Genomic DNA, 9,739 nt, shown 5'->3' on the forward strand with positions numbered 1-9,739 from the left:
CAACTTTCTACTTCCTATACTTTAATTCTAATCATTGTTAAAAGATAATTGAATTCATAACTCCCTGTCGGAACGATACTCTTATTTTACTACTTCGATAAGACCGTGCACTTGCGGTTTTATCTCATTAATAACTGAACCAATTTTGTAGTTTTTGGTCCCTGCAAAATATTTTGTTTTTAAAAAAGGTCCCTGCAAAATTTTTTGTTTTTGAAAATAGTCCTTGGAAGGGCATGATTGATTTTCCTAGATGTTAGATGATATGTAGGGATGTAATAAGAGTGTTGTTGATGCTTGAATCATTGGTTTGGTGAAATTTTAGAAAATCGGTGTGTTTTGGGAAAATAGACGAACTTTGTCTGAATCATGAAAAGGATGAAATAAGAATGAATCAGTGCTTGATGGGTGTATGTTGTGTTGGTTATCATGATGTGAACGATTGTTAATCTATTATGAGAATTGTGATGTATGAAATGATGTTGTTTCTTTGTGGTGATTATTAATTGATAATTGTTTGATGATTATTGATGATGAATATGTAGAGATGAATAAATAATGTTGAATAAATAGAGATGATTGGTTAATGATGATTGTCGATGTATGAATGTATTATTTTGATAATGCAATATGTGGAGAATATGAAGAGTTTAATGATGTTATGCATTATCGAGTCAATATTTGACATTCATTCATTTCATAAGTCTTGTTTGTGGAGAATATGTAGAGAATATGTAAAGGGAGCAATCGGTAAAATAATTACCTCCGACCTCCAATGGCACCACATGCATGTAGAGTCGATGTATGAATGTTTTACTTTGAATCTTCACTTTATTTTCATCTGTATATTTTACTGTCTCTGTCTCAAGGTATTTGCAAATCATGATTTTGCCTGTGTTTTTCTTGCATAAGATCATCCAAAGTGTCTTTCTTACATTACAAGTCATTTGAAAACTCTTTGAATCATTGCATTGCTTTTCTTGCATGTTATTTCAAAAATCATACAAAAAGGGTATTTTGGTCATTTCCTGCAGTGGAACCCATTTTTGTCCCTGTGTTTGTCTATGAGTCTTTTCAACTTGTTTTACAAATCACTGTTGAGTCTTTGTTTAAAAATCATTTCAAAAATTGCATCTGAGTCAGTTTAGTCCCTAGGGGCATTTTAGTCTTTTCCTGTCCAAATTTCGACAGAGAGGTATTTTAAAATACCTCATTGTTGTAATTGGTTCGTTTTAGTCCTTTTGCTGGTTTTATTTTAGGTTCCACTTTACTTTTTTTCCAACTTACCAATTTTAATTCAATTTTATTTTTAATTGCATTCTGGTCCCTCAAACAAGTTTCCAGAATTGCACTTTAGTCCAAAACTTTTTAAAAATTGCATTTTAGTCCATTATTATTAATTGCAGTTTAGTCCTCAATTTTACTTTTTTGCAGAAAGGTCCATAGGTCACAACAAGTCCAAGGCCGAGCCATTCAAGTCCAGGTGTCACCATTTCATTGGATCTCAAGTACAAGTGCCAGCTTATAAATAGTGCACAGTGTCAGAGAAATCCGCAGAGACCCATTCAATCAGTGCCAACTCACAAACACGTGAAAGATTCTCTCTCTTGGCAGTTAGGATCAAAACAGAAAAATCACCAAGAACAATTCACAAACCCTAACTTCCAGAACGAAACTTCATCAATAAATTCAATGAAATTGCATCAATTCTCAAAGATCCATGGATGAATCTTCATCATTGAATTGAAATCTCTGCAATTCAAGGCGCGAATTCCTCACCGGAGGTGAGAAACTCCAGCACCGATCACAGAGAAGAAAGGGAAGAGAGTTCCAAACCGGTGAAGAAGATGAAGAAAGTGAACCGGTGAAGACACCGATTTATTTTCGGTTCCCAAGCAAAATCAACAAAGTAGAGCCAAGAATCAAGTTTTTCTGAAGAATCTCGCAAAATCTCCAATAAAAAACTCAGGTAAAGCTCAAACTTCATTTTTTTTTCCTCAAGAACAGCAACAAAGACGAAACTATGTAGATCTGTAGGAGTTTGAACGGTTTCATTCAAAAAAAGTTGAAAAAACTAAATAATTTTCAAAACCGTATGAAAATTCTAGATCTACGTTGTTTCAAGCCTTGTTTGTGAAAATCAGTGTTAGATTTGTGTTTAGGGTTTAAAGGCGAGTAGAAAGACGTAAAAATCTTGAAGTTCTGGTGAGGTTAGAGGTTGCCGGAAACTGGAGATCTCATCGGAGAAGATGAAGATTCCAGCGGACCTATGAAGGTTCCGGACAGATCTTCATCTTCCCCGGCCATTCATCCATGAATCTGGCGGAGGAAGTTAGAGAGAGATGAGAGAAGTGAGAAGTTAGAGAGAGAAAGAACAATAGCAAATGAAAGAACCGGCGCTCCCCTCCTATTATAGGCCAGTGAACCGAACCGGTCCAAGACCGGTCCAATTCCCTTCATTCCTGGCCGTTTGATCTAGGGTTTGATCCCTTGGATCAATCCTGTGGTTCCTGTGCGTCCGGACCTCTTAGGATTGGGCTTGGGCTTTTTCCTTTTGGCTTTGCTGCGTTTTTGCTATTTTCTTGCTATTCACACCATGTTTTCTTGCTGTTTGAACCACTGTTCGTTCTAATTTTCTCGTAAAAATTCCTAAAAATTTCTATGTGTTTCTTGATACATTTTTTACTTTTTTGTGTTTTTTTTAACATGTTATAAAATTGATAAAAATATATGTGTTGCTTTCTTGATTATTTTCTTTTCTTTAGTTGAATTTCATGCAATTTCTCGTTTTTTCCGTTCGTGATATCTTGATCTATGATATGAACGTTCAATGTGCAATTTCATGATAAGAATGCCACTGTTTGTGTGTGTGTTTTGCTGTTTTCAATATGATTTGTTAATTTATTGCCTTGCAAGTATTGCATTCCTCTTTGTATTGTGGTTATTGTCGTCATTTTTTACCGTTTACCATATATTCATTTGTTTGCTCTCTTTGCCATATTTTCATGCCTTATTTTACTAACCATTTTTTGTTCTATGTCTCATCCATTTTATAGCATTTCATCATTTCATTCCTATTCATTTTTATGTTAAGTGGACATGTAATAATTCTAGGTAGTTTAATTTCCTTTTAGTTTCTTGCAAGACCATAGCATGTAAACTAGGGCAAAGTGTAAAGGACAATGGACTCTCTATAATGATGTACACCGACACAAGCACCGACACGCACACACGTTGTATGTTTACCGCTTAGATGTATGTTTAGGAAACGCAATACTTAGAAAAAATATCATTTTCCCGGAAATAACTCCATAACTCAAATCTTTCCGAATAAACCTTGGAGTCAAAACTCCATTGTATTTTCCTTTATTTTCTTAATCAAATTCAAATGAATCTTAATTTCTACTTAGACATTTTTTCGTTAATAATTGAACCAACAATTCACTATCTTTTCCTCTCATGCCTTTACGGCCTCTTTCTCTTCTTCAAAACCATTTTCAAAAACTAAAATCAATTGAAACACACCAAAAATACTTTTGGAAGAGAACTACATGGAATTTTGATCCCTTAAAAGGGTATGTAGGCAAGAGGTCAAAACCTCTCCAAGTCCAATAAAACAAAATCTCAAACATTTCCTCCCTCCATTCTTAAACTAAATAAACTTTCTTTTCAATAAATAAGCATAAAAGTAAAGCGTAGACATAAAGCTAGGAAAGCGGTTACTATAGAATACTATAGTCGTTACGGGTGCTTAACACCTTCCCGTAACGAAAACGACCCCCGAACTTAGAGTTTCTAAGGGTTTTCTCAATTTTACCCTTCCCAAGAAAAAAATAGAGAATATCAAAGATTGAAAGGTTCAAGCCTAATTAATGACTTGATACCCCAAAATCGAGATAACACCTACATATCATGCTTTTCAGGTTATATAAACAGCCCTTCGGACATTCTGTTTGCGGAACTTATGGCCCTTTATCAAGGATTAAGGTTAGCTATCAACTTAAATTTTGAGGAAGTGGCTTGTTATTCAGATTTTCTCCTCACCGTCAATCTCATCAAGCAAGATATCTGTCAGTACCATGTTTACGCGGTTATCATTCAAAACATCAAAGACCTACTGAGCTCTAGAAATTTCTCTCTTGATCATTCGCTTAGAGAAGGTAACCAATGCGCGGATTTTATGGCCAAATTTAGAGCTTCGACTGATGTTGCTTTCACGGTTCACTCTTCGCCTCCCGAGTTACTTATCCCTATGTTGAGAACAGATGAGATAGGTTCTATTTTTATTAGGCGCTAGTGTTTTCTTCTTTCTTTCTTTTCCTGTTTTTCTATTCTCTAATTTGCTTTGTAACCAAAAAAATAAAAAATAAAAATCACATCCCCAATTGTGATGTTCACATTTGTGTCGTGGTCACATGTCATGCGGTGGCTTCCATCACTCAAAACGTATGCTTTCAATTTCAATTGTAAAATTTGGTTATGAATTGAGTATTTTAATTTTTAATTTAGAATATAAAATCATTTCGTACTCCGTTTTTTCTCCAAAGAATCAATCCTCTTATTTTGTCCAAAAAAAAAAAAGGGTAAAATATGTTTTTGGTCCCTATAAATATACTAACTTTTCGTTTTAGTCTCTCTAAAATTTTCCTTCAACTTTTAGTCCCTATAAAATTTTCAATCACTACTTTTAGTTCCTATTTTTAAGTAAATTTTTGTATTTTTTAATAAAATTATGCAGAAATGTATAGAATATTGTAAAAATCACTCCAAGAAAAAAATTAGAATTTTTTAAGAAAACATGAATTAAATATGAATTTTTTCCCTCCAAAAATATAAAAATTCATATTTAATTCATGTTTTGGTAAAAAAATTCTAATTTTTTTTGGGAGATATCCTTATAATATTATATATTTTTCTGCAAAATTTTATTTAAAAATATGAACTCTACATATGATTTTACTTTAAAAGAGAGACCAAAGTAATGATTGAAAATTTTATAAGGACTAAAAGTAGAAGGAAAATTTTAGAGGAACTAAAACGAAAAGTTGGTATATTTATAGGACCAAAAATATATTTAAACCAAAAAAATATACCAATACTCCCATACTCTTGCTATTTATCTGCCTTGGACTAACTAATACACTAACCCCTCAAAATTAATTGTAGAAGGTGTTTGACATCTTTAGTTCTAGGGTTGATTTTTTAAATTTTTCGATGCAAAGGGTTGACGTGACTAGTAGGCTTAGGCTATAAAATGGTTTTAGCTTTTTGCCAGCCAAATACCTCATCCTTTTAAGTTTTATCTTTGTTTCGGATAGATCTTTAAGTTTCTAAGGTTTCGGATAGATCCTTTAAGTTTCGAGTTTATTTTGGATAAATCCTTTAAGTTTCTAAGGTTTCAGATAGGTCATTTAAGTTTCGAGTTTGTTTCAGATATATGTCATTTCTATCAACCTCCGTTAAACCAAATTTGATCTGTCTATTAAGCCAAAGTTGATCTGGTTGGGGAAAAAATTGATGCCAAGTGCTTGAGAGAACCACCTCACCCACTTAACAAACATATCAGCTTTGGCTTAACAGACAGAACAACTTAGGCCTAACAGAGGTTGACAGAAATGACCTATCCAAAACAAACTCGAAACTTAAAGGACATATCTGAAACCTTATAAACTTAAAGGACCTATTTGGAACAAATGTGAAATTTAAAGGACTAAGGGAGGTATTTGACCTTTTTGGCCTTGACGGGCGACATTTTTAAATGAGTAATAATATACGTACAATCATTTGATAACAACTTTTATGCTAATATTTTTCTCTCTTTTTATTGTACAAAAATAATATAGAAAAAGATAAAAGAAAAGAGAGGATAAAGGTATGTTGTGATATAAGAAAGAAACTTATTCAAAAGTTATCGCTGAGTAATTATAAAAATATAGTCTCTTTTTAAATATATTACATATTATTTGTCTCTTCTTGTAATCAATATTCATTCCAGTTAGTTCCATTAGAGTGTCATGGATGAATTAATTTAGGGTTAATTATGTATTAGGTCTCTATAAATAGGCGTGTTTTCAACAGTAGTCCCTACTTAAATTTTATTAAATTTTTGGTCCCCAACGTTTTTTTCCGTTAGCGAAATATGTCCTCGTTGTTAATTGTTGCTGATTGATGACTCATTTATTGACTATTTTTATATGCTTTTTAGTTTAGTTTTAATTAGATTTTATTTTATTTTATATTAGCATTATTTCCTTTTTAGGATAGTTTACTACACATTGCATTTTATTTTATTTCATGAATGAATATTGGAAGGATTGAGTCTTGGAGCAAAAGAAAAGGACTTGGAGCCGATTGGATGCAAAAATATGAAGATTGAGAGACAAAAATATGTCTCCCCACAGTCAGAAGCTTGGCATGGCCCGTGCTAGCCTTGGCACAGCCGTGCCACCATCCAGAGTGCCTTTTGCTGCTTTTGCTTAGATTTTAAGCTACTCTATTTTTAACCCGAATGTACTAGCTTAGATTTTAAGTCGAATGATTGCTATAAATAAAGTAGCCATCCATCACAAATATTCATCTTTACTTGGAATATAATAAGTGACAATTGCTTTTCTAATTAAAGTTCTTTTCTTTTCCCTTTATTTTCTTGTCATTTACCTTTATGCTTTCTCTCTTCTCCCCCATGTCTACGATGAACATGAGTGAGTAGACTTCTCCTTGTCTTGGGATTGTTGGATAAGTCTAAATGACATAATCCTAATCAAACCAAGCTCTAAGCCTTAATCCTATGTAACCCTAATTTCTTATCTGAATTCACCGCTTTAACATGAATCAACCATTATCAAACTGTGGAAACGAAAGTGGAGGGTTTGATAATTGTTTATCCATTATTCCAAATATCAATTCATAAAACGAAAGTGGAGCTTTGATATTCGAACAAGTGAATTCAGACAAGGATTGCAAAGTCAGCGAAATAGGCTTTGCAATCTTTGAGACATATAGTTTCGATCTTCAAGGGAACTAATAACAATCAAGTCAGCGAAATAGGCTTGGTTGTTAGAGGAACCAAAATCTAATAGTAATCAAGTCAGCGAAATAGGCTTGGTTGCTAGAGGAACATAAGAGAAATTGTCTTGAGAAATTAGGTCTAACATAACATTATAAGCTTATAGTTTTGGTTTGAGAAGGACTTGTTATTTAGATGAAACCAACGATCCCAAGGCTCCTTTTATTATATTAATTTTCAATCGTTTGAAAACCCCAACTTACAATTCTCTTATTCTCTAATCATTTCTAAAGGTTAATTAAATTGAACTACTCCCTGTCGGAACGATACTCTTTTTATACTACTTTGGTAAGACCGTGCACTTGCGGTTTTATCTCATCAAGTTTTTGGCGCCGCTGCCGGGGAGTAAACTAATTTGATTAACTCTTTCTTTGTGATTAGAACTCTTTTCTCTTCCTCTTTTCTTCTACTTCTTTCTTTGTATTACCACTAACTTCTTGCGTTCTCGATTTCTTATTCGAAGAAGTAAAAGTCTCGGAGAATTTATTCCTGAGATCGAAAGATATTTGCATAAGAAAAAGAGAGAGGCACAAAATAACACCGCTATGGCTGAACGCACTCTCAAAGAGTATTCTATTCCTTCAGCGGAAGAGCCACAAGCTATTATCATGTACCCAACGGTTGAGGGTAATAACTTCGAGATCAAGCCTGCACTACTCAATTTGGTGCAGCAAAATCAGTTTTCTGGATCACCCACTGAGGATCCAAATCTCCATATTTCTTCCTTCCTTAGACTCAGTGGCACCATAAAAGAGAACCAAGAAGCCGTAAGACTTCATCTCTTTCCCTTCTCATTAAGGGATAGAGCTAGCGCTTGGTTCCATTCCCTAGAAGTCGGTTCCATCACTTCATGGGACGATATGAGGCGAGCATTCCTTGCCCGATTTTTCCCCCCATCTAAAACCGCTAAACTAAGAGATCAAATCACGCGGTTCAATCAAAAAGATGGGGAGTCTTTCTATGAAGCGTGGGAGCGTTTCAAGGAAATGCTTAGACTTTGTCCCCACCATGGTTTGGAAAAGTGGCTTATAGTCCACACGTTTTATAATGACTTGTCATATACCACTAAGATGTCTGTTGATGCAGCTGTAGGTGGAGCTCTAATGAACAAAAATTATACGGAGGCTTATGCCTTGATTGAAGACATGGCTCAGAATCATTACCAATGGACCAACGAGAGAGCCGTCACCGCTCCTACTCCCTCTAAGAAAGAGGCAGGTATATACGAAGTCTCTGAATATAACCACCTTGCTGCTAAGGTTGAGGCATTAACCCAAAAATTTGAAAAACTTAATGTTAATGCTGTCACACCTTCTTCTGCATCCCCTCCTTGTGAAATCTGTGGTATATCCGGTCATATCGGTGTTGATTGTCACTTACGTAGTGCTGCCAATATTGAGCAACTGAATTACGCTCAATATAACCAAGGAATGAGGCCAAATCAAAAATTTTACAAAAATCCTCAAGGTTCCTATGGACAAGCAGCACCACCTGGCTATACAAACAACCAGAGAGTGGCTCAGAAATCAAGTTTGGAGATTTTGTTGGAAAATTGCATAGCTCATCAAAATAAAAATCTTCAAGAACTGTAAAACCAAACAGGATTTCTGAACGACTCTCTCTCCAAACTCACTACCAAGGTTGATTCTATCGCCACACACACCAAAATGTTCCAAATCTCCCAAGTGGCCCAACAAGTGGCCACCTCTTCTCAAACACCAGGAGTCTTTCCTGGTCAACCTGAAACAAACCCCAAAGCTCATGTCAACGCTATTTTTCTTGGGGGTTGATGAGTCATTTATATGTTATTTTAATATGCTTTTTAGTTTAGATTTTATATAATTTTATATTAGTATTATTTCCTTTTTAGGATAGTTTACTTTAAAATGCAATTTATTATATTTCAGGAAGGAATATTTGATGGAGAGAGTCTTGGAGCAAAAGAAAGGGATTTGGAGCAGATTGGACACAAAAACATGAAGATTGGGAAGCAAAATATATCTCCCACAAGTCAGAAGCTTGGCACGGCCCGTGCTAGCCTTGGCACGGCCGTGCCACCCTCCAGATGCCTTTTGCTGCTTTTGCTTTGACTCCAAGCTATTCTATTTTGGCGCACAATCTACCGAGGAATATTCTAGGAATATACTTGCTTAGATTTTAAGTCAATTGTGTACTATAAATAGAGTAGCTAGCCATCACTAATATTCATCTTTACTTGGAATACAATAAGTGACATTTGCTTTTCTAAATAAAGTTCTTTTCCTTTATTTCATTGTCTTTTACCTTCATGCTTTCTCTCTTCTCCCCCATGTCTACGATGAACATGAGTGAGTAGACTTCTTCTTGTCTTGGGATTGTTGGATAAGTCTAAATGACATAATCCTAATCAAACCAAGCCCTAAGCCTTAATCTTATGTAACCCTAATTTCTTATCTGAATTCACCGTCTTAACATGGATTAACCATTATCAAACTGTGGAAACGAAAGTGGAGGGTTTGATAATTGTTCGTCCATTATTCCAAATATCAATTCATAAAACGAAAGTGGAGCTTCGATATTCGAACAAGTGAATTCAGACAAGGATTGCAAAGTCAGCGAAATAGGCTTTGCAATCTTTGAGACATATAGTTTCGATCTTCAAGGGAACTAATAACAATCAAGTCAGCGAAATAGGCT

The 9,739-nt window shown here is 34.7% G+C and overlaps 1 non-coding gene across 1 annotated transcript; it reads right to left on the bottom strand.

The window, feature by feature from the left end:
• Positions 1 to 7,971: 7,971 nt before the first annotated feature.
• On the bottom strand, positions 7,972 to 8,078 carry LOC120577813 (small nucleolar RNA R71). Its single transcript, XR_005643793.1, has one exon. It is a non-coding gene; the product is annotated as a small nucleolar RNA R71 (small nucleolar RNA).
• Between the last annotated feature and the right edge of the window lie 1,661 nt (positions 8,079 to 9,739).

This window comes from Medicago truncatula, chromosome 8 (genome assembly GCF_003473485.1).
Source record: "Medicago truncatula cultivar Jemalong A17 chromosome 8, MtrunA17r5.0-ANR, whole genome shotgun sequence".
Taxonomy (NCBI): domain Eukaryota; kingdom Viridiplantae; phylum Streptophyta; class Magnoliopsida; order Fabales; family Fabaceae; genus Medicago; species Medicago truncatula.